At 42.1% G+C, this 24,553-nt stretch overlaps 2 long non-coding RNA genes across 2 annotated transcripts in view; one reads left to right on the top strand and one right to left on the bottom strand.

Annotated features, from left to right (window-relative positions):
• Nucleotides 1-5,186: 5,186 nt before the first annotated feature.
• The window catches only part of LOC140526232 (uncharacterized), a 35,785-nt gene continuing 16,418 nt past the window's right edge, over nt 5,187-24,553 (top strand). Inside the window, exons 1-2 of the long non-coding RNA XR_011974289.1 lie at nt 5,187-5,619; nt 9,121-9,463. This is a non-coding gene — a long non-coding RNA (uncharacterized lncRNA). The remainder of the gene's footprint in view (nt 5,620-9,120; nt 9,464-24,553) is intronic.
• Nucleotides 15,336-24,553, bottom strand: part of LOC140526231 (uncharacterized) — a 34,677-nt gene continuing 25,459 nt past the window's right edge. Inside the window, exons 2-5 of the long non-coding RNA XR_011974288.1 lie at nt 20,847-20,950; nt 18,450-18,514; nt 17,276-17,339; nt 15,336-16,366 (exon numbers count right to left, since the gene is read on the bottom strand). This is a non-coding gene — a long non-coding RNA (uncharacterized lncRNA). The remainder of the gene's footprint in view (nt 16,367-17,275; nt 17,340-18,449; nt 18,515-20,846; nt 20,951-24,553) is intronic.

The following is a 24,553-nucleotide window of genomic DNA, read 5'->3' on the forward strand; positions in this document are numbered from 1 at the left end:
TGGTGTTCTCAAGGCAAACGCTCAGTGTGAGAGCCCCCAGGCTTGGGGCTTATGCCCTTTGGTTCTTTTCCTTGTATCTAACTTCACAAGATATAACCTTGGCACAGCCCTGACTCTGCTTTCTATTAATAAAGAGGCTCTGGGCTGTGGGTGCAAGATGAAAAAGCAGGAGGAAGAGTTGCCAGCTGTGGTGACAGGCTGGGCTAATTGCTGGTAAAGAGCCTCTGGAGATTTCTGGGAAATGGCCACCCCAGATCTCATTTATCAAGCATCGTGGCTATACCGTTGGTTGTCTTTTGCCCAACAGGAAGTTCTCATGGTGGGTGACTTAGCTATTGGGAATAGCTCATCTGTGGGGGTTTGGGGGAGGTGAGAGAAGGGAGAAAGAAGACTGTTAGTATAATTATACTGCCCTAATATCAGTCTTCCTCCATTATCCTCACTCCCTTTCCCTTCCCAGGGACTTAGAACTGAGAAAGGTCACAGTTCCCTGTCTCGAAACAGGTCAAAGAGACAGAGAGCTGCCCATCCTGGTCTTCAGAGTTGGGTAGATGACCAGCTTCCACAGTGGGATTCCTTCACACAAGACAAGCACTCACACAGAGGTCAGAAGTGATACAAGGATACTCTTTCAAGGTCTCTATGAAGATCTTTGGTATTGATTGTGAGACGTGGCAGACACTGGCATAGAACCACTCAGCCTGGCGTGCCCATATCAATAAAGGCACTGTGCTCTATGAGCAAAGCAGGATTGCAGTAGCTCAAAAGAAATGTGACATGTGCAAATTTAGGAACATCTCCATCCCAAATTGTCAAACGGATTATTTAGGCCCAGTTTGTAGTAGGGCCTTCCAAGTTCGAAGTGGTCTGAGCAGCCACAGTTGGACACAATATACTTTGACCCTGACACTGGGATGTCATTTTTGGAAGGACAATCACCACCACCATCACTACTCTATGTAGGAAGAAAATAAGCATTTATTAAACACCTACTATATGCCAGGGACTGTGCTCAGTGATTTATAAGTATTATCTCATTTGATCCTTACAACAAACCTGTTGCACAATTACAACATTTATAGTTGAGGAAATTCGCAGACAGAGGTTAAGAGATGTGCCCAGGGTCCCACAGCTGTTCTGAGGCCTGATTTGCATTCATCTTCCTGTCTCCAGGTCTACAGCTCTATCCACTGATCTGCCTAGCTGCCTCAATCAAAACTTAGATTAATTTCCTTGGAGGGTCAAAAAATTCTTGATTGTTAGTGCTCACAGATCCTTAGAGGTCATCTAATACAATTCCATCCTCTACCACAAACTGGATTTGTGACCTCAGGGCAAATGATTTATTTTCTTTCAGGACTGGAGGTGACATTAGGATTATACAGTTGCTTATCTATATTGTCAAAGGGAGTTTCCATACCAGGAGGAAATTAGATGCATCAGTGAAATTGAAGGCTAGGGGGAAAATTGCCACCTCTCCCTTCTTTCCTGGTTGAGAATTAGAAGCAGCAAAGATGGGCTCAGAGCGAGGGAGACTTGGATTCAAATCTTACTAGTTGTGTAACCCCTAGTTGAAGAGTGGACAGATAACTTCTTGGGGCTTAGCTTTCTTACCTGTGAAGTGAAGCAATTGGAAATCATGACCTTTAAGCTCTCTAAGCTCACAGGTATGGAATGTTGTTTTGGTTGTCTTTGTTTTCGTTTTCGAAGAGGACCAAAGACATCACTGATGTTAATTGTGAGGGGACTGGATTTCAGTGAGGCAGAGTTGCCTCATCAGCCTCACTCTCTCTCTCAGTGTCATTGAAGTCCAGCGGTAGGTCAAAAATCAGGATGACTGGCAATGAGCTGGGATGCAATGGATGACCTTGATGTCTTTGACCAAGCTCTAAGAATTCCATAGTACCTGCTTCAGTTACCTTCGTGGCCATTGGAACAACCTGTTCTCATCCATCCATTACGCCAGGGTTAGTGTTCATGTGCTTGGGGTAGACATCCTCCTAACTCAACAGGGGCCTTATGGCCTGTCTTATCCTCGGCCTGGTTTACTGGAGTGTGGCTGAGGCACATGCTATAGCTTCTTGGAGCCACAAGGTGAGAGCTGAGGAGTCAAAGGTGCATGAGCAGCTTGGAGAAGGGTTCAGCAAACCCTCACACCGTAATCTTCCTTGAACATCCCAAACACTGATAATTCTTAGGTATAGGATGGTTGTTGTGGTCCTTTGTTCTCCAAGAAGACTAATGATGTCAGGAGGGTGATGTCTTGACTTGCAAGTGCATTGGATTTAAGTGAGGCAGAGCTGTGCCAAGTTATCAGCCCCCCTCTTTCCTCCAGAATCATTGGAGTCCAGTGGCAAGACATAGGGCAGGACAACTGGTGATGGCCCCAGATGCAGTACCTACCCCAGATGCAGTGGAAGACCTTGGCCTTTTTAGGCTAGCATCTTTTCTAGGTCTATGGAAAGAGATACTTGAACCCAAAGGAGTGACTCTTAAATGGTGGGATTCCAGGAACCAAGGAGGGAAATATTTGGAGCCTGAGGAGCTTTCCCTGAATTAGAGGCAGCAACAGTATATGATTCCTAGATCATGGAGCTAGCTAAACCTGGAATGGACCTTCAAGGCCATTTATTCCAACTCCATCTTTTGGCAGATAAGGAGACTGAAGTCCAAGTAAGTGAAGGTTACACAGGTAGCAGAGGTCAGGGCTTCTTTGAAACTCAGATTTTCTAACTCTAGAGACGATGATTTTCCTCTTGGGGTGTGTGTGTGTGTGTGTGTGTGTGTGTGTGTGTGTGTGTGTGTGTGTGTGTGTGTGTGTGTCTTGAGGGGTAAACAGAGTGAGACTTGGTTTTGAGACTTGGTTCTCCCACTTAATGAGCTGTGTACCTTTGGATAAGTCCTTTCTCCTTTTGAATGAATGCTTCTTTTCCTGTCTCCTTAAAAGCAATCCTTCCCCAGTGTTACCCCCTTGGCTCTCTTCAGTATGACTTCTGCAGTGTACTTTCTGCTTTCCCACCTGTGTGTCTTTGCCTTCAGCATTCCCTTTCCTTAGAATGTCCTCCCTTGATTTCTTTGGGTGGACATCCAACCCGCCCTTTAATGTCTAATTCCAACCTCTTCCTTTCAGCTTTCCTTGCTTCCTCCAGCCCAGGTAGCATCACAGAGTATCAGAGCTGGAGGAAACTGAGAAGAATTTGCCAGTCCAACCCACCTCCTTCATTTTCCCAATGAGAAAGCTGAGCCTTGCTTTTTATCTGTCAAATGGGGGTAACAAAACTTGGCCACACTTTGTGAACTATAAAATCCTCCACGAATGTGAGCTATTATTTACCTCATGAAGTTGGAGTGAGGAAAGGATTTTGTTAAAGTGCTATATATAAATGTGTACTGTGATGATTATTATCTCCATGGGTGTAGTGGGAAAAGCATTGGATTGGGAGTTAGAAGAGCTGGACTGGACTGAGAATGGACTTGGTTCAAATCCCAGCTGTCACTCCCTAAGCGTATGACTTTGGAAGTGTCATTTAATCTTTCTGGACCTCGGTTTCCTCATATGCAAAATAAGTGTGTGTGTGCATATGTATGTGTGTGTGCATGTGCATGTGTGTGTGAAATGGTGTCAGGTTGGATTTAATGATTTCTACTGTCCCTTTCAGATCTAAACCTTTGAACCTGGGGACTTTAGAAATCATCAAATACAAATCCCTCCATTTACAGGTGAGGAAACTGAGGCCTAGAGTCACAGAACTAGCAAATGTCTGAGGTAGGATTTGAACCCAGGTCATCCTAAATCTGGGTGCAGCAGAATGTCCACTGATCCTATACAACCATGAGGTTTGAGTGGCCATTTAATCTACTTTGCAGTTTGACTTAGAAGTAACATTTCTTCCTTTTGTATGTGTGTCTCTCCTTCAGTTCTCAGCACAAGAATCTATTCACAGAACAACTCCAAGGTGAGAGTTTAAGGGCTCAGGCCATTTTTCTTTCTCTGCCCCTCCTGGGAAAGGGGCAGACAGGGTAAGCTTCCCCTGGACCCCAACTCCTCTTGTAGAACGTGCTGTACGTTACCCCATTTTTTTCCTCCTCCCTACTCTCACAATGAAGTGGGTACCTCCTTGACTTTCATTTCTCTTTCCCTGCCTTTTTGGCTTGAGGAGGTGAAGCCTCCATCCTCATGGTCCCCCACTCCTCCTTCTTTGGGGACTGCTCTTCTCTCCTAAGGCTTGGTGCTGCCCCCACAGTAGCACAGGATTGGGAAACCAGAGGTCTGACCAAGTGAGGAAATACACCTGGGACCCTCCAGCAATTTCCCAGTTTCTGAGCTCTCCCTGTGCCTGCTGTGTATGGGAGGCTGGTGTGTGTGTGTGTGTGTGTGTGTGTGTGTGTGTGTGTGTGTGTGTGTGTGTGCCTACCTAGATTAATCCCTTCTACCTCAGGGTTCCATGTGAGGGCATCCATCGTACAAACCTTTCTGACAGTTGGAGACAGTGGTGCTTAGTAGACCACAGGTCTGACGAGAAGTTAGGAGTTCATGGTTCTGGGTTTCAATTTGGATATGCATCCTGCTGTAATTATCATAGGATTAAAAGCTGGAAGGGACCTTAGAAGTATCTAATTCAATCCCCTCATTTTACAGATGAGGAAATGGAGGTCCAGAGATGGGTAAAATGACTTGTCAAAGGTCACATATCTAGTTAATAGCAGAGGCAGATTTGAATTCAGGTCCTCCGATTCCAAGAGCAGGGTCACTTTCTGTCCACTTAGTAGGAATACAGATGGTTCCTTTTCAGGTGGCGAATGGGGATGAAATGTCACAATGAACAGGAAGTTTAGATATGATCATGGGACTCAGATGTTACCTAGTCTAGCTTCTTTTTACAGCTGAGGAAACTGAGGCCATAGAGGATAAGCAATTTGCTCAAGGTCACCCAGCCAGTAAACAGCAGGGCCAGATTTGAACCGAAGTCATCTGACTCCAGATTCAGTCCTCTTTTTATGATGTATGTGTGGACTTCTGTATGTGCATGTGTGTGTTATGTGATTGAGGAAAAACTTTGCCCGCTTCACCATATTGCCAGACCAGATGAGGGAACATGTGTTCTCAAGATTGAGGGCAGAGTGCAATGAGTCAGGATGACTCAGGTGCCAAGGAGGCCACTGGCCAGGGGCGCTGATAGCATGTGATGGGTTAAGAAGAAAAAGGTAGAGGTGGCAGAGATTGGGATAAATAGGTGACCAGGAACCTTGAGGCTATGTCTTCTTCTTTCCCAGGGGCTAGGACCTGAGAATACAGAAAAGATTTCCATTTTTCTGCAAAGCATTAAGATTAGTTCAACCCAGAAGTTGGGCAACAGAGGACACAGCCCCTCAGGGGGGCTTCCCTGGGAGCTTGACCAGCATATGCCTTTTCTGCCCTCCACTGAGGAGGGTGGATGGCTCTCGTCCCTCATTACTGGGACACAAGGTCCTTTGGAAGTTTTTTTAGAGGTGGAGATGACAATACATCGATCCATCCACAGTCTCTCACTTCTTCTTCTGTCCAATGACACTCATGTTCTGAGATAGATTTAAGGATTCCACCTGTAGCTAAGAAATAGAACTACTCTCTTTACAAAGGTAAGGAACTTGGACGGGGTGGGTGGCTGGGGGCAGAGAATAGGTGATCTTGACCCTTGCTGGCATTCTGTTGTACCCACAGAGCTCCTTGGTCCTTTATTTGTCTTACAGCATCCTTGTCTTCTGACATTCCAGGATTCTGAGCTTTAGGTCTCTGACCCTGCAAAGCCACAAATTGCCCTGCTGCAAGGGAATGGCTCCATGATGTTCCCTCTCTGACTCTCTGTTTATAAGCCAAGAGTTAGACCAGGACTGGCTAAAGATAGGGAGTGCTGGGCCCCAGCAGAAGAATTATGGGTCTGTGTCCAGCCCCACTTACACGGTGATGATTATATGGTGGGCAGTGTGGGCCCAGACACTGTAATCTGCCTCTGTGCCAGGCCCAAGGCCCCAACGCCTCATTTCCTTCTGCTTTTTTACAACTGTGATGGGAGAGGCCTTTGCTTCAGTCACTGGGCATGGGGCAGAAAACACAGTGAGAGGAAGAATGAGGAAAGCTAGAGGGAGGGTGATTGGGGGAAAGGAGAAGGGATGAGGAAGAGGAATAAAAGGATAAGGGGGAGAGGGAGAAGGCTAGGGAAGAGAGCAAGGGAAAGGGGAAGAAAGAGGAATTTGAGTGTATTGGAATGGCATTTGGGAAGACTTATGGCTGCTGTGTTATCTGCCACTACTAGACTTCCCGAAGGCATGGATAAATAGCAATATAATCACATGATTCTACTCCATCTGCTTTTCCATAAATAATCTCTATAGAATGAAAATATTAGCTAATTATTGACTGTAGCGTAGCACTGTAAAAAGACAGCAACATTTCAGGCAAGATTGGAAAACACTGAGGTATAATCTAGTACCCTTCTCACTGGTTCTTAACTGCTAGTCAATATTCAATCATACAGTCATTCCATTAGATTGGAAGTGCCTCAAGGGCAGGGACTGTCTTTTCTTCTTCTCCTTCTTCTTCTTCTTCTCCTTCTCCTTCTTCTTCTTCTCCTTCTTCTTCTTATTCTCCTTCTCCTTCTTCTTCTTCTTTTTCTCCTTCTCCTTCTTCTTTTTCTCCTTCTTCTTCTTCTCCTCCTCCTCCTTCTTCTTCATCTCTAGTGCTCAGTGTAGTGCCTGGCACATAGTAGGTCCTTAATAAATGTTTATTGATTGATTGAATACTGTTAAATATAAGGCAATTTTCTAGTCTTCAGCTTTCTTTAATAGTTTACTCAGACCCTTTTTCTTTGTACAGAAAAACTACTGATTTTCTGTCCCATAGAGTTTGGTAAAAGCTAGAAGAGAAATAGATTATGAGTACCCTGTGCATGTCTATGAAAGCATCATTTTCCAATCCAACAGGATTTGTCTAATCAAGCAGCCAGCTTTTATATCCCTTAATGCCCTCCTCCCAATAGGCACCTTGGCATTAACTTATGGCTGGTTACTTTTCTAACCACTGTAGACTTTCAGAAGTTTTACAAGGATGACTTCTGACACAGTCCTTTGACACAACCTGCTTTTGATTAAAAAGGCCTTGCCTTTTAAAATATTCTGAACAGACTTCAAAGAATGCACTGGAATGTTTTGTAAACAGAGATATATTGCAATTCCTTTCCATTACTTGTCCTTCAAGGCCCAGCTTACGACTCATCTCTTTCATGAAGCCTTTCCTGGCCACTTCAACCAACAATGATTTCTGTTTTTGTGAAATACCGAGGAACCAGTCTACAGAAGGTGTTGGCCAATCTACTAAGGGTAAAGGCTTTCAAAGGACTCCATCCTACCAGAAATTCTGTCTTGAGCAGGAGCCAAGCTAGGGTAGCAGAACCAAGTCTAAAACCAACCAAAGAAAGCCAGAGAGCCTGGTTGGAAAATAGGAAGCAAGTAAAATTAAAATTGGGAGCTAGATTAGACCTTCTCCAATCAAGATAATTGAAAGAAGGGCAAATCAGAAGTCTAAGAGAAATTGAACTCTGGTTGGTTACTCATAGCATTGTTCATGTTCTGGATTCTGGTACTGCCTTTGGTGGGTAGTTTCCATGCACATGTCTTACCATCCTTATTTATAAACATTGTTCTCTACTTTCACCCCTTGTCAAAACATTTTTTCAACTTCCTAAAGCTTCTGAACCTGTGGATGGTAGGTTCTAGAGGCTTCTTCTCTAAGCTTTTATAAAAACAAACATATGTTAAATGCCTGTTGTATGCAGAACTGAAGAAGATAGAAAATTTAACTAAGACCTTGTCCTTCTCCTCATGGAGTTTATGGTCTAGTACGGGGTTATGACAAGTTTGTAAGCAGGATGGTACAATGGTACAAGAACCAGATTTGGATTCAGAAAGCATGGGTTTAAATCTTACTAGTTGTGTGACCTTGGGTAAGTAATTTTTGTGCTCTGAATTTCGGTTTCCTCATAGATAAAATGAGATAATTATTGTACTACCCATCTTTTAGGGTAGGGCATGGAGAGAGGGCTTTGTGACCCTTAAAGCAGGCCTGCACAACATATGGCCATGGGCCGCTGTTGGCCTGCCAAAGGATTTCAGGCTGCCCTTTGAAAAATGAAGAGGATGTAAAAGAAAGTAAAGATGTAATGAGTGCTTTGTCTATGCCCTGATTAATCCACCTTCCACCAGTCACTATTGTGCCTGTCATATAATTTGGTGGGTGGGTTGCCACTGAGCGCTCCTTCCTGTTTGTCACATGACCTGCAGCAACCAACCATCATCAGTCTGTCTCTAGTTTGAGAGGAGTGATTTCATGATAAATAAAAATCTTGAGTAATAAGTATAATTAATTGATATTAATTGAAATTTCCCTTTTTAAAAAATATGATTTAAATTTACAAAGTAGTTTAATCTTTAATTATACCTTTGCTTGGAAAATGAGCTGCTAAAAATCTAGCAGCAGCCCAAAGAAGTTTAGCTTCTTTTAATTTTGTCCTTTCCCTACTGCCACTTGTACAGGTCTTCCTTTAAAGTGTCATAGAGACATGAGCTATTATAATACAAATATAATCTGATAAATATGTAAAAGAGCTCCTAGGAAGGAAAGAATGTTTTTGACATGGGGGAATCATTGGGAGGTTCTTGGAGGAAGTGGTATTTAAGTTGGTCTTTGAAGGATGGAATTTTAGATTAAGACTGGGAGGTAGGACATTCCAGGAATGTAGGATGTGTGTATGGGGGGGGGGGGAGGGTATCTCACCCCTCCTGGAAGTCTTTCTTAATCCCCTTTAATTCTGGCATCTTCCTTAGGTTGATTATCTCCAATTTATCCTGCATATAGCTTGTTAATACATAGTTGTTGTATGTTGTCTCCCCCATTTATCTATGACTTCCTTGAGAACAAGGATAATTTTTGCCTTTCTTCATATCCCCAGCTCTTAGCCAGTGCCTGGCACATAGTAGGCACTTATTTTTTTTTTTAACTGGACCAGTGATATCACAGGGTAATAATGAATTGGATTTAAGCCAGACAGAGTTGCACAAAGTCATCAGCCTCATTCTCTCTTCCAGAATGACAAGACAAGAGTCAAGATGATTGGCGATGGCCTGGGATGTAGTGGATGCCCTTGGCATCTTCAATGCCTTCCATAGTACCTGCTTCAGCCACCTTCATGGCCATTGGAACAGGTTGTTTTCAACTGCCCATTCGGCCAAGAGAAGTCCTCATATGTTTGGGGTAGACATCCCCCCACCTCATGGATGGATTTGAGGCCTGCTGGTTACCCTCAACTTGGTTTAGCCTGTTTGCTGAGACAGTTTTACCAGACTATGGCCACTGAGCATGCTATTGCACAAGTGAGAGCTGAGGAAAGGTGGACGACAAAGGTGGATCAGTAGCCCTGAAAAGGCCTTGGTAAGCCCTCACACTATAGGTGCTAGTCCTCCCTGAGCACCCAACATACCCCATGTACTTAATAAATGTTGATTGATTGAGTAGAAAAACAAGGGATGCATCTAGCAGATAAAAGACAAGGATGGGTTTGTTTTCAAAACTTCCCTCCCCCACTTGGGTAGACCTACATGTGGGATTTGGGATCTAAAGGCCTCAATTTACAGGGGTGAGAAGTGATTTGTATAAGGGCTTATAGTTAATAATCAGCAAAACCAAGACTTGAACCTCCAACTCTAAATAGAAAACTTCTTTTCAACCGTTTCCAATAAATTAGAAAGAACTTGGAAAACAAAAGATGTCCTAGAGAGCTGGGTAAATGAGGGTGGAGGGAAAGGGACACCTGGCTTCTCCTGAATCCTCTAAGTTCATCTGCTTAGGTATTTCTACAGCCACAATAGCTCTGAAGCATCTGATTCTCACTTGGCTGGAATGAAGCAGTGGACTAAGTTTGGACTTTGGGACCCACCTCTGGCCCCCATCTGAAAAAAAAAAACTTTTTAGAAAGTACTTCTTGCCTCCTGGGCCACCTTTGATCTTCTCTGCTATTCCACTACCACTGCTCTCCAGCCTGAGCCAGCGTCAGAGAATTTATAAGGAGTTGTTATTGGTCAAAGGTGAAGTCAGCAAGAAGTCAGGAAGACAACAGGTCCCCAACACCCCTGATTCTCTGTTGGGTGGTTGCTTAATAAGAATACCCAAGTCTGTTGGGTTAAGGCTAGGGTTCCCTACTTCTCCAACTCCACACTAGAGGTTAACTTATCTGATGCTCTGTCAGCAAGAAGGATGCCCCCATTCCACCTCATCCCACCCTAACTCCAGCCTAGACAAATAAAAGATTTCCAAGGACAGAAATGCCATTGTCTCCTTTCCTTCCTCCATTCTCTACCCTCTTTTGCCCTACTTAAGACTGGAAAAGTTCCTTTTGTTATCTATTTTTTATTTTATTGTCTTTTTCATTTTAGGTTTTTTCTTTTATTTGTTATTGTCTTTTAATGTCTAACCTTTCAATTACTCAACAAATGTTTATATGGTTACATACCTACTACATGATATATAGGAATGAAAAAGGAAATAGCTCTTAACCTCAAGAAATTTAAATTCTATTAGAAAAAAATAGCTCCTACACAGATAAGTGAAAAATATAGTAAGTAACATTTACATAACTGCTTTAAGGTTTGCAAATTTTACACATTATCTCATTTAAGTCTCCCAACAATCTCTTAATAAAGTGAGTGCTATCAATATTTCTATTTTAAGAGTGAGGAAACTGAGACTGAGAGAAGTTAAGGGGCTTCCCCAGTGTCACATGCCTTGTAAGGGTTTGAGGGGGGATTCAAGTCTAAGTTTCCCCGACTCCAAATCCATTGCTCCATTCACTTCGCTATACTTTCTCTGGTTATGTCATTTGTCTGGGAGATGGGTTGGGGAAGGGGAGCTAAGGGAGAATGTTAGCAACCTGAGGTGGGAGTGGCATATGAGGAGTGGGATTGTTTGGGAAATCAGGTCAGGCCTCACGTGGGAAGTTTCAGATTCTAAGAGCTCTAGGTAAGGAAGCATGGGGGTCAGCCTGGCTAATGGTATGGAGATCGAAGATGGAATGGCCTATGACCCAGGCAACAAGACAAGTCTTCGTTAGTATAGGAGACCAGAAGGAACACATAGATTCTGTTCTTCATTAAATCTGGGTGACCTTAACTGCCTCTTATAGACATTATTATTAGGGAAATTTGAGGGACTTAGTAATTTATGTTGTCTAATTCTGCTTATTGTAAACTTCAGGAAGGAAGGGACTGTGCAAGGTAGCACAGTGAATAGAGTGCTGGGCCTGGAGTCAAGGAGACATCATCATGAGTTCAAGTCCAGTCTCAGACACTTACTAGTTGTGTGACCCTGGGCAGGTCACTTAACCCTGTTGGTCTCAATTTCCTCATCTGTAAAATGAGGTGGAGAAGGAAATGGCAAATCGCTCCAGTATCTTTGCCTAGGAAACCCCAAATGGGGTCATGAAGTGTCAGACACAACTCAACAACAACAACAAAAATGTCTCCTACAGTGCCTAACATAGTGTTCTATACAATGAAGTGCTTAATAATTGTTTGCAATATTAAATTCAGTTCCTACCCTTCCTTTTCTCAGCACCTGGACCCTTCATCCTCTGGAAGCTGGGGACAGCTAAAATCCAATAGTGGTTGTACGTTTGGCCATTTACTTGACAGTTCTCCCTATTCTTTGAATTCCTGGGTGTGATGTTGTGGGCTTTAATGGGTTTGTGGACTAATCTTTAAGAAGCCTCCTTGGATTACCCCTAGACCAGTTTTCAGTGGTCCCTGACTCTCCTGCTCCTCAGTGTTTAGGTTTTCCATTTGTTGTTGTTATTGTTCAGTTGTTTTTGTTATGTCTAATTTTTCACGACCTCTTTGAGATTTTCTTGGCAAAGATACTGAGGGGTTTGCCATTTCCTTTTCTAGCTCATTTGATACATAAGGAAACTGAAGCAAACAGGATTAAATGACTTGCCCAGGGTCATTCAGCTACTAAGCGTCTGAGACCGGATTTAAACTTAGAAGAGTCTTCTCAAATCTAGGCCTAACATTTTATCCACTGTGCCACCTAGCTGCCCATTTCCATCTGCAAAATATGATTTTACTTTTACTGACATTGTAGCTTTTAATTGTTCTCAGATAATTTTATACCTGAAGATTTCTTGATATCTACCAGACGAGAATACTCAAGAGCAGACTGTGACTTTTGATTAACTGTATTTCCTACCCCCAATCTGACCTTCCTCTCTCCACCCCCAAAGACTGCTATGGACACGGATCTGTACGTAGCACAAAATGCAGCTCCATGGATCTTAAACAGGTGAACCAATAGGCAAGTAGGTGGGGAGATAGATGAACCCTTTCTCTCTTCTAACACTGTCCCCACCCCAGTACAGGTCCTGTTCTCTTAGGCCTGGACCATTACAATAACCTGTTGGTTGGTTTCCCTGCCTCAACTTTTCCTCACTTCATCTTCAACTCAGCTGTTAAATTAATGTTCCTAAAGTACCCTCTCCTTCCCTCTTCCCACTCACTCTTTTCTGTAAACTCCAGTGGCTCCTTATCACATCCAGGATCAAATATAAAATCCTCTGTTTGATATTCAAAGCCCTTCATAACCTGACCCTGTCCCACTTTTCCAATCTTCTTACACCTTACTTCCTTTTATGGACAATTTGAATAAAGTGACATTGCTATCCATTTAACAAGATGCTCCATCTGCAGTCTCTTAATTTTCACCAACTGTTCCCCATGCCTAGAATTCTCTTCCTTCTCATCTTTGTCTTCTGTCTTCCTTGAAGTTTCAGCTAAAATCTTCTTTGAGAAGATTTTCTGATTTTCCTCCTAATACAACCTTTCCTTTATTAATTAAATCTAATTAATCCTGTACATATCTTGTTTGTACACACTTGTTTTCATACTGTCTTCTTCATTAAATCAAATGAGATTCCCTTCCCTTCCCTTCCCTTCCCTTCCCTTCCCTTCCCTTCCCTTCCCTCCCCTCCCCTTCCCTCTCCTCCCCTTCCCTTCCCCAGTACTTGGACGTTTCATCCTCACGGAAGCTGGGGACAGCTACAAATCAGTGGTTGTATCCTTGGCCATTCCTTTGAAGGCTGATGTCATGGGTCTGTATTGATAACAGTGGTCCAGCGAAGTAGTGATTTTTCAAGGTCAAAGTCATTTAATATTTACTTTCCATATATTTTGTATTTACTTATCTCTATCTAGTTTCCACCCAGTAGAACCTGAGCTCTTTGAGGAAAGGGAGTGTTTCTTTTTTGTTTTTTTATCCAGTTACTGGCATATAGTAAGTACTTAATAAATGTTTGTTGAATTACCCCTTTAGGATGCAATTCATTTTGAGTAGGGATTGTTTAGTTCTTTGTACCTGTGTGGCTGAAGAAAGAGCTGGAGGTTAATTTAGTGCACTCCAAATTAGCTAACAGTGTTATGGACAACAAAGAAAACCAGTGGAAATGTTGACTTCATTAAGAGAGGAACAAGAAGGTGAAAGTCCTGCTGTATGTACACTGTTCTAGTCAGATCTCATCAGAGGGGCTGTCTTTAGTTTAGGTACCCCAGTTTAGGAAGGACACTGATAAAGTGGAGAGCAACCAGAGGAGGAAAATCAGGACAGTGAAAGGACTTTATAGCCATATCTGAGAATTGAAGAAAAGAATTAGGTATGTCTTATATGGATGAGGAAAGCATTAGGGAAGATGGGGGATGACATTGTACCTGTGTTCAAATAGTCAAAGAGCTATGTAAAATAGGGATTACATTTATTTGTCTTGTTTGATCTCCATAAAGAAAAAATTGGAGCCATTGCACTGAGGTGAATTGTCAGAAAGAGACTTGCAGAAAAACTCTCTAATAATTAGAGCTATCCATCTGTGGGAAGGGATGCTTTGGAAGGTAGTGAGTTCCCTGTCATCAGAAGCCTGAGAGTAGAGTCTCAATGACCATGTGGTAGGTATGTTATATGGATGCCATTCTGGGGAATAGTTAGACCAGATGGTTCCTTCCAATGCTAATATTCGGCAATTTTGTGCACAGTGACAAAGAAATGAACCCTGTCCTTGTCTGTACAGACAGGCACTCTAAGCCATTAGCTAATTTGATCTTTTGAGAAGAAAGAACTAAACGACCAATGTAAAAAATGAAAAGGAGAATGAGGAAAAAATAAAGGAAATGATTAGAAGTTATTTTGCCTAATTATATGCCAATGAAGCTGTCAATTTAAATGAAATTGATGAACATTTAGAAAAATATAAAATGCCCAGATGAACAGAACAAGAAATAAAGAATTTCAATAATCCAATCTTCAGAAAAAGAAATTGAATGAGAGAAGAGTAGAATGCCATTAAGTCAAGATGTTGATGGACAAAGGAATATACAAAATCACTGAAGAATATATAAAAATTGTTAAGGTTTATATAATATTTTAAGGATTGCAAAGCACTCTACAATTATCATCTCCTTTGATCCTCATGACAAAGCTTGGGAGACAGGTATTATTATCTCCATTTCCTAGATGAAGAAACTGAGTTGAGAGATCCTTAGTGACTTGCCCAGAGGCATGCGTCTGAAGCTGAATTTGAACTCAGGTCTTCCTCACACCAGGTTCAATGCTCTAAGTATTGCATCCCATGTTACCTTAATGAAGGAAGAGAAGAAAGATGCTAGATTTGTTCCTGATGAACCTAGGAAGCCTTCCTGGAGGAGGGGGCATTTCTGATTCTACGATGTGATTTAAAGATAGTCACTGTCATGGGTACTCTTTATTACCTTTGGGTGTAGCAAGTTAGCAGTATGGAGAAGCTGTTTGTATCTGTCTATCTGTACATGTTGTGTTGTTTTCCTTCATGTATGCAACTGATATTACTGACTGTGCTTCTTCCTAGATGATGTAACAAAAAAAAGTGGGTTCTTGTTGAAACAGAAAGGATTGAGATTAAAGACCAGGTGATGAACTGACTGATTTGTGGGAAACACTGGGATAGAGGAGACAGAGCAATGTGAGATTTCTTTTCCGAGGCATCTCTAAAGATCAGGGAGCAGTCTCCTCCTCTTTTCTATGGGCTCAGTTGCCTAGCCTTCTAGAGGTCGGGGATGGACATGAAAGAGTCCTGAGAATTTGAGGTTGGCACTAGGAAAACCCACACTTTTTTCCATGTGCCTGCTTGGGTTCGGTCTTACACTTTGGAACAATATATTAAAACACATTCAAGAGAGAGAAGCTGTTTTCTCCCTCACATCAGTTTCAGGAGTCCAAAGTCCAGTGGGGGTGATTCTGTCATTCCTTCCCAGGGATGTATTAAAGGGCTGCCACCTACTCCAGCTATGTTAATGATTACCCCAGTACTGTTGGCTTACATACTGACCCAGGTGTGTGTATGTATATAAGTGCATTGGGGGTGGAGGATTTAGTTGGGTGCTGTTGGGCTGGCATTATGGTTGGGGTAGAGGGGGATTCAGAAGGAGAGCACCAGTGGGCTTCCTTTGACCAATTCCATATGAAATGATGTTCATCCTATGTTCCAATTCACCACTCACCCCAGCCAGGAGGTTCTGTAACTTTAAGGCAAACAAACAGATCTGGGACTTGTGAGTTCTCTGCTACGGGAACCAGAGGGTAAAGTCCAATATGCTGCCCCCATGCTATGGAGAGGTTCGGTCGATTTGGGAGAAGAAAAACATCTGAGGCCTATGGGAGTCCTGGAAGAAGACAAGGCCCTTTTAATCACACTTCTGGAGAGCCTGTAACTCTTCTCAGACTTGAGAAAAGAGCAGAGGATTCCCATCACCAAGTCTTGATATGCTGATGAAATTCAGAATTAGGTCTTTTTTGTACAAAGGCTCAAAAAATTTAGAATTAGAAGGGACCTTAGAGGCCAGGTAGTTCAGACTTCTCATTTTATAGATGAGGAAACTGAGGCCTAGAGAGGTATGGTGGAAAATATATTGGATTTGGAGTCAAAGGTTATTGTTCAGTTGTTTCAGTAGGGTCCAACTCATGACCCCATCAGAGGTTTTCTTGGCAAAGACACTGGAGTGGTTTGCCATTTCCTTCTCCAGCTCATTTTACAAATGAGGAAACTGAGGCAAACAGGGCAAAGTGACTTGCCCGGTTTACACAGATGGCAGGTGTCTGAGGCCAGATTTGAACTCATGAAGATTAGTTTTCCTGACTTCTGGTCCGGAGCTCTATCCACTGCACCACCTAGCTGAAGTCAAAGCACCTTCATTCAAATCCAAGCTCTACCACTTACTACCTGTGTGACTGTCGGCAAGTCACCTCACTGGGCCTCAGTCTGTGTACCTGTTAAGTGAGGGAATAAAACTAGATTAGATCAATCAATCAATTGACAAACATTTATTAAGCTTCTGTGATGTGCCAGGCCCTGTGCTAAATCCTGGATGACCTTGAACATACTTTCAGTTCTATTTGGTAGGCCATGAAATCAGTTTGCTCACCATCCTTCCAGTCCCTCATATTATCTTTGCCTTTCCTTTCTGAACTAGAACCTGTTCTAGACTTCCCCACTGACCCTTCCAAAGGAAGACCATCCAACTTCCTACACCATTCTCCCAAAAGTGGTCTCTTCCTTTCTTCCAGAGAAGACTCAGATTCTACCTCCTGGAGAAGCCTTATTGGATTGACCCTATGAACCTCCAGTTGCCCCACACTCCCCACCTTCTTCCTACATATTGATGGTTGAATTTATCCAACTGGGGTGACCATGGTCTGCTTCTCTTTCTCTGCCTGTCTTCTGGCTTTGGGGTTTGCCCCCATCAGATTAGGAGGTTACTTGAGAGCAGGGCCCTGTGTCTCCCCCATCAGTCTGGAAGCTCCCTGCTGGCAGGACCAGAGGCTGTGAAGAATACAGTCACCTGGACCTTGGGCCTAAATGAATCTCCATTAGCTTCCTGAGGCCACTGGTTTCTCTACTTGGAACTTGTCCAGTGGATCTTGGCCTTTGGACTGCAGGGCTTTCACCTTTACTATTTTATAATTCCTTCCTGATCATTGAGCCTTAACTGGAAATACTGAACCTCCTGACCCTACACCTGCTTGGCTCCCTGTGTTCAGCTGATTTGCTAAGAGATGTAACTAAGGCAAGGCAATGGACTTTTGTTTTTTAAAGAGGGTACAAACATCACCATCCTGGGGCCTACATTCTACTCCTGGCAGCTTCTCTCTTGTCCCTCAGATTACCAACTCAATTACCCAGCGGTGTCTCTCCTTCAGCAGTGAAAAATCCTCCAGGTTTCATGGTGCCAGCTTCCTCCTCCTGAGATGTAGAGTGACACATCAGAAGCAGCACCGAATAGTTGGAATCAGAGCATAAGGGTTCATGTTTTGCCTGTTACTAAGTACCTGAATGACCTTAGGCAAATCCCTTAACCACTCTGTGCCTCAGTTTCCTCCTCTGTAAGGTGAAGGGTGAGAGCAGCTGGGTGGCACAGTGGATAGAGCACTAGCCTTAGAGTCAAAAAGATCAGACTTCAAATCCAGCTCAGACACTTAGTAGCTGTGTGACCTTAGTCAAGTCACTTAACCTCTATTTGCCTCAGTTTCTTCGTTTGTGAAATGAGCTAGAGAAGAAAATGTCAAACTACTCCAGAATCTTTGCCAAGAAAACCCTAAATGGGATCACAGAGAATCTGATAAAACTGAAAGGACTAAGTGACAGCAAAGTGAGGGTGGGACTAGATGATTTCTAAAGTTGCTTCCAGCTCTAAAATCTAAGATTCATATCATCTCAAGTGAACTCCTCCACTCCAGATGCAGAAATTTTTCATTATGGCTCTGAGACTGGCCTTCCCCTTCCTTCTGCTGATTGGTGCTCAGTTCCAGCAACTCTTTCCCACTGTTCCCCCTTTCTTACTTCAGTTGCACCATCATGAGTGGGTTTCCAAGGTGAGTTTATTTACAAAGTAAAAAGGAACTAATACACTAGTGCGAGGTGACTGTAAGGGTCAATAACATGGATCTACCCAGTCTCCATCAAGTAACCCTTAAACTTCTTATTCTGTCTTGTTTCAGTTCCTCAGACTGAGATTTACTTCTTCATCATTCTCTCTCCACCCTAAGCTATGGACAGAGTATCATAGCATTAGAGTTGGAAGGAGTTTTGGAGTTCATTTAGTCCAGTGATACTTAAACTTTCTGGTCTCAGGATTAATCAGCTTTTGTTTATGTGGCTTATATTTACCGATATTTACCATATTAGAAATTAAAACTGATACATTTTAAAAGTATTTCTTCATTCATTAATAATAATAATAATATGCATGTTATATGTTAACAAAAATACTATTTTTAATTAAAGTAACTATATTTTCCAAGACAAAAGAAATCAGAGAGAAGAGTGGTATTGTTTTAAATTTTTGCAACTCACTTTAGGAGACAGCAGGATTGTCATACAGGTTTCTCCATTCAATCTGTTGTGATCTGTTCTTTCCGCTGAAGTATAGAAAAAAAATCTCATCTCATACAGACATACGGTTGGAAAAGAGAGGGGCCTTAATGGCTTTTTCTGATAATAAATTCTGATAATCAACCTAATCTGATAATTCTGATAATTTACAAACATCCTTCTTTGATAACTATGCCAAAACTCAGACAACTGGTTATAATTAAGGTTAAAGTAAGTTATAAAGGTTAGTTATAATGTGGAAACTTAAACCACACAATGAACTTTTTATATTGTTACATTAAAATTCATTTGTCTCTCTTGCACTACGAATGGATCTTTTGTCCATGTACGGTCTTTTAACATGATGCATTGGTTCTGGAGAATATGGGTCTACCAAGCTATGCAGATGTTCCAAATGTTGACACATTTCATTTTACAATATTAAAAAAAACCACATTAGTTAATATCACCACTGATCTCATCTGAAAACAATGATTTTAAGCATCGGGAATCTGTCATATTCAGGGTGTCTGAAATGGGATGTACAGTTTTCCTCCCAGCATTGTTGTGAGGATCAAGTGAGATAATATTTCTAAAGTGCTTAGCACAGCACCTGCACATAATTGGCACTTAATAAATGTTTATTTCCTTCCTTGAAGTAGAACATATCTGCCAAATACCCAAGTCTGAATAACTCTTGTCTGTCATTTGTTCTTTCAAGTAAAAATGGTGTTCCATGAAAAAAACTGGCTAGTTCAATTTCAGCTCAGTTACACAAGGGCTTTTTTTTATTATTATTTTGAGGCAATCCTTGTATTCAGTAAAAAAAACTTTCTGTGTATGTCCCATTTCATCACATTTTAAAAAGATGTGTACATAAGGGCAGACTGAATAAAATTTTTATTCCTTTGTCAAGGGCATTCTTAAGTGAGAGTTTTTTTTTAAACTGTGAGTATGTAGCAGTGAAAAATTCAATGACTACAAGTATAGTTTGAGGTCATTGTCTTGATTTATGCAAAGGTGCCCCAGTTTTACCTACTAGTGCTTTTGTGCCATCAGAGGCAGCTGAGTGGCAGAGAACTTAGAATCTGGAAGGCCTGAGTTCAAATCTAGCCTCAGACATATTAGCTGGATGACCCTGGGCAAATCATTTAACCTCTAAGTGCCTCGGTTTTCTCACCTGTAAGATAAAGTTAATAATGGCACCTTATCTTTCACGGTTGTTGAGAGGATCAGATGAACATAATATTTGTAAAATGCTTTAAACCTAAAAGCCCTATAATTATTATTACAACAAGCATCCATACAATTCTTCCAGGATATACCATGACATTAAAAACATTCAATACCTTGAATATTTCAGTATCACTTGTATTTGTTACCACTCACAAAAAGAAGATCTTTGATGATTAATTGGTGCTGACACTGTATGATAGAAAACAACAAATCCAGTCATGTCTGTAGATTGGTCTATTTGTAAGGCAAACATATAATTCAGCAGATGAGATGCTAACTCAGTCTTCATGTTTACAGCTAAATCTTTAATTCACAGGTTGTGCATGTAGTTTTTGGAAAATTCCATTCTATACTTGTGAGAAAATGAAAAATTTAAAGGCAATCTTCGTATTATTATAAAGACAGTTTTAATGTTGTTTAATGTTGAAGACCTCCCTCAAAGGGTCTCAGGTTCCCCTTCAGGTTCACAGATCACACTTTGAGAATTGTTGATTTAGTTCAAAACTCTCATTTTCCAGATGAGGAAACTGAGATAGAGAGAGGGTAGGTGACTTATCCAAGGTCATACAGGCAATAAGTGGCAGAGACAATAGAAATCAGAATCCATCCTTCTATTGCAAATCTAATATATTTTCTACTGTATCACCTTGGATCCATAGGAAAAATAGGGATGCAGCATGGTACTGTGGAAGATACTACCTTTGAAGGCAGAGGACTTGAGCTGAATCCTATTTTGGAGGCTTACCACTTGTCAGAGAGGGAAGAGGGAAACCAGAACCCTCTTGTCATGGAAGCCAAGGAGTGAATTTTAAGGAGTCCAGAGTACATAGGCTGCAGGCAAAGAAATGGTTATTAGACTGGACAATTAGTTGGTCACTGGTGACATTCAAAAAGGTATTTTAAGTACAGTATTGGGATAGAAAGTAAATTGTAGGGGATTAATAAACAAGTAGCTTGTTTGAGAAGTCCAGCTATAAGATGAGAATACTGAGGTAAAGACTGGGGCACCCAGAGGATATTCCTTTGGTGGTCTGGGCTTCCACCTGTGCTTCCTAGGGGGTTTATTTTCCTGATTCCCTCTCAGACAATCAGGAATCCTGAAGGAATGACAGATTTTTTATTGTTCTACCTGTGTCCCATTACCTGCGAATCACAGACTTTCTTGAATGGCAGAGTAGGAAGAATCCTGGGCTGTCCAACTTGACCTTGAATTGGAATGCCTCCAGGGATGGGGAACTCACTGCTTGCTGAAACAAGTTGTGGGATTTTAGTTGGGAATTAAAGGAAGTCAAGGAGATCAGTAGTAGAAGAGAGAGAGCATTCTAGGCACCGGGGTGGGTGGGGGGGACAGGGCAGCCAGAAAAAAAATTCAGAGCTAAGAGGTGGTGTGTCTTGTTTGTGGAATGGCCAGTGTTACTGGATCAAATAATACCTATTGGGGAGTAAGGTGTAAGAAGACTGGAAAGGTAGCACCCCATATGTGGTCTACCCAGGACAGAACGCAGTGGGACTACCTGCTATACTTATGCTTATGTAGTTGTAAATAAGGTTAGCCTTTGTTTGGATGATATGCCACACCTGAAAATTTTTGACGTTAAAAAAGGGTCCTTTGGCAGGGGAAAGTTGGCTAGTGCCGCCTTGTATTGTTATGCCCATCAAACCACATTGAGGCATATTTGAAACAAAGTTCACCTTTTATTTTCTCCCCATTCTTTAGGACAGCCAATATTATTGATTCATGTTGAACTTGTCAACTAAAACTCCAAGATCTCTTTCTTTTTAAATTTTTATTGATATCTTTTGACAAGATGCCATGGTGTAGCTGATAGAAAGTTGGCATTGGAGTCAGAAAGACCTGGGTTCCAGTCCTACCTCTTACACATCTGAATCTGAGCAAGTTACCTATTAAGTTGTGGAGAAGATGTCAACTTTCATTGGTAGAAGGAATTTTCTAATTGAGGCATTCCCTCTATCAGTGAAATCACAGATCCTATTCCTAGCCTGCCTTTTCTGAGTTTCTGAATATATCCTTTCTCCTTCTCTACATAGCAAGCTATCCCTTATAACCCAAAATAAAAAAGAGAGAAAAATAATTCAGCCAGATTAACCAACACATCAACTAGGTCTGACGGTTATATGCAACGTTCCTCGCCTAAACTCCTCCACCTCTGCAAAGGAGGGAGGGAGATGCATTTTTTTAATCTGTCCTTCAGGGTCGAGCTTGGCCAACATGATTACATAGCATTTTTTTTTGTTGTTTTCCATTTACCTTGTCAGAGTCACTGTGTATCTTTTTTCTTTATTCTCATTCGGTTTACTTCATTCTGCATCTGTTCATATATATTTTCCCATGCTTCTCAGAGTTCTTTATATTTATCATATTTTATAACATAGTGCAATAGTATTCCAATAAATTAATGTGTTACAACTTGTTTATATGTTCCCTAATTAATGGGCATTTGTTTTGTTTTCAGTTCTTTCTTAGCATAAAAGAAATGCTGTTCTGAATATTTGGGAATATATAGAACCTTTTTGTTTCTGACCTCTTGTATTTGTCAAGCAATGGAATTTTGGGGTCAAAGAGTTCCTCTGTCCCAGTTCATTTAAAAATAATTTTTTTCTTCTAAGAAAGTAAACTTGACAAACATTAACAAATAGAAACAGCACAATATACAAAGAATGGAAAAGAGTGAATATTTGAGTGACATTTGAAAGTAGGAATCTCTATAACATTCAACAAGTTTTTTTTTTTTTTTTAAAGCATATATTAGATTTAGCACAAGTGTAACAGCATTACTCTGCTTTTTTAACCTTAGGATCGGTTTTCACTTGGGTTTGAGTTCTGGCTATAACTCTCACCTTTGGCAAGTTATTAGTACCTTCTGAGACTCATTTTCCTTTTTTTTCAAAATGATGGGATAGGAGTAAAAGATCTCTTAGGTCCCTTTCAGCTTTAACATTCTGTGGTCCTATGATTTTATATGATTGTTTTTCATTAGACTGTGGGTTAGGACTCACAACCCTGAGCGGGGAGTCTTAACTGCCTCAGAGTTAACCTATGTAACCCCACCCAACCCTCCTCAGAGCTAGCTAGGTGGTCTCCTTTCCAGGAAGCCAATGTAGTAGGTGTTTGGGGGCTTAGAGTCCTGTGTTCTTCCTCTCTGAAGTAAAGGCAGAGAGGCAGTAAGAAACCTTCCCTACTACCCCTACCCCACCTGAGTTTCCAGGTTCCCCACATGGGGTGGGTTCTAGTCCCTGAAGCAGAGCTTGCTCTGCCCTCTGCTTCCTGGTGTGAAATCCTGGCATAGGTGATATCATCCTGTGCCAGTCCCATGACCTGCCCGGCCCTGAGAAGACTGGACATTGTCCTTGAAGACTTTGAACCATTGCTGGTGTCCCAGGGCAATGATGGTATGTGGCATTATTCCCTCCAAAGTCTGGTTAAGGAGTGAAGGCAACTTAGGTTCGGGGAGAATGGGGAATCCCCCTGGCATTGTAAGGCTGGTCACGATGGATCTATGAGTCACTGTTCTCTGAGGTGGAAGTAGACAGAGGAGACACAGAAGGGAGACAATGGGAGTTTCAGGGAAGGCTTGTCTCACATCTCTAATCCTCTCCTTACCCACATCCAACCTCAAAGGCAGGCTATGTGTCCTCTGTCTCGGATCCCACACTGACGTGTGTTGTGTGGTTGTGGACATCCTAGTGGGTATTTGATGTGGGGGCACAGCACAGTGCATTGGAAAGAGAGTTGGATTTGGAAGGCAGAGGATGGGGGTTTTAACCCTCCCTCTTAGCCCTTTGTGACCTTAGGAGAGCCACTGACTCAGTTTTCTCTTTTATCAAATAAAGATGATCTTATAAGAACTAGGTGAGCTCTAAAATCCCTTCTAGCCCCTGGGATCCTATGGGTGATTTGAGGATTAGCTGTGTAAGCCTAAAGGTGTGTGTTTGTGTGTGTGTGTGTGTGTGTGTGTGTGTGTGTGTATATGTGTGTGTGTATGTTTCACTGGTGAAAACAAACTGGTGTAGGCACCTTACAAATTTCTAGGTGTGGACATGGGTGCCCAGGACCCCATGTGTGATCTAGGGTAGGGAATTATTTTGTATTGGGGTGAGATTTTGTATCTATTGTTTCCGGGGTGAGGTGTATTTCATAGCTGAGGTACAATGCCCATGTCTCTATTTCTCTGTGTGTTGGGGTCTGGGTTGCTGGGTAACTGTTGAGGCTGGGGGGAGAATTTGCAGCCTCCTGCTGCGGCCCCTACTGGCCCCATTATCATCTGAATGATGATGTTGCAGGGGGAACCTCAGTCACTCTCAGCAAACACAAGGGGCATGAAAACTCCCTCCTCGCCTTCTCTTTGTCTGTGGATTCCGGATGCACACACAGACTGGCCTCTTGGGGGCTTCTCTCTAGGGGGTGGAGGGTTAGGGAGCTCATCGTGTGTGTGTGTGTGTGTGTGTGTGTGTGTGTGTGTGTGTGTGTGTGTGTGTGTTTGTGTGTGTGTGTTTAGTTGAGCTTCTGTATCTCTTTATGTACATGTGCTTGTCAGTACAAGGGTGAATATGCATATGTGTTTATAGATATATATGTATATGTCTCCAGATATGAGAATGTTAATGGGGGGAGGGCTGTCTGTTTCTGTGTGAATGTATGGGTGTGTGTACTGGGGTCTCAAAATTGGTCAAAGGATAAGGTGTCGCTTCCTTGTCTCACTGTCCCTCCGGCAGACATTGGGCAGTGACACTGACCCCAGAACTGCTTGTCTAGGTGCCCTCTTTGTTCTCTACATGGCCGTGTGTTGACAAGCCATGGAGCCAACTGGAAGGCCAGATCTTTATATTTC

The sequence above is a fragment of the Notamacropus eugenii genome, chromosome 2 (genome assembly GCF_028372415.1).
Source record: "Notamacropus eugenii isolate mMacEug1 chromosome 2, mMacEug1.pri_v2, whole genome shotgun sequence".
In the NCBI taxonomy this organism is placed as follows: Eukaryota; Metazoa; Chordata; class Mammalia; order Diprotodontia; family Macropodidae; genus Notamacropus; species Notamacropus eugenii.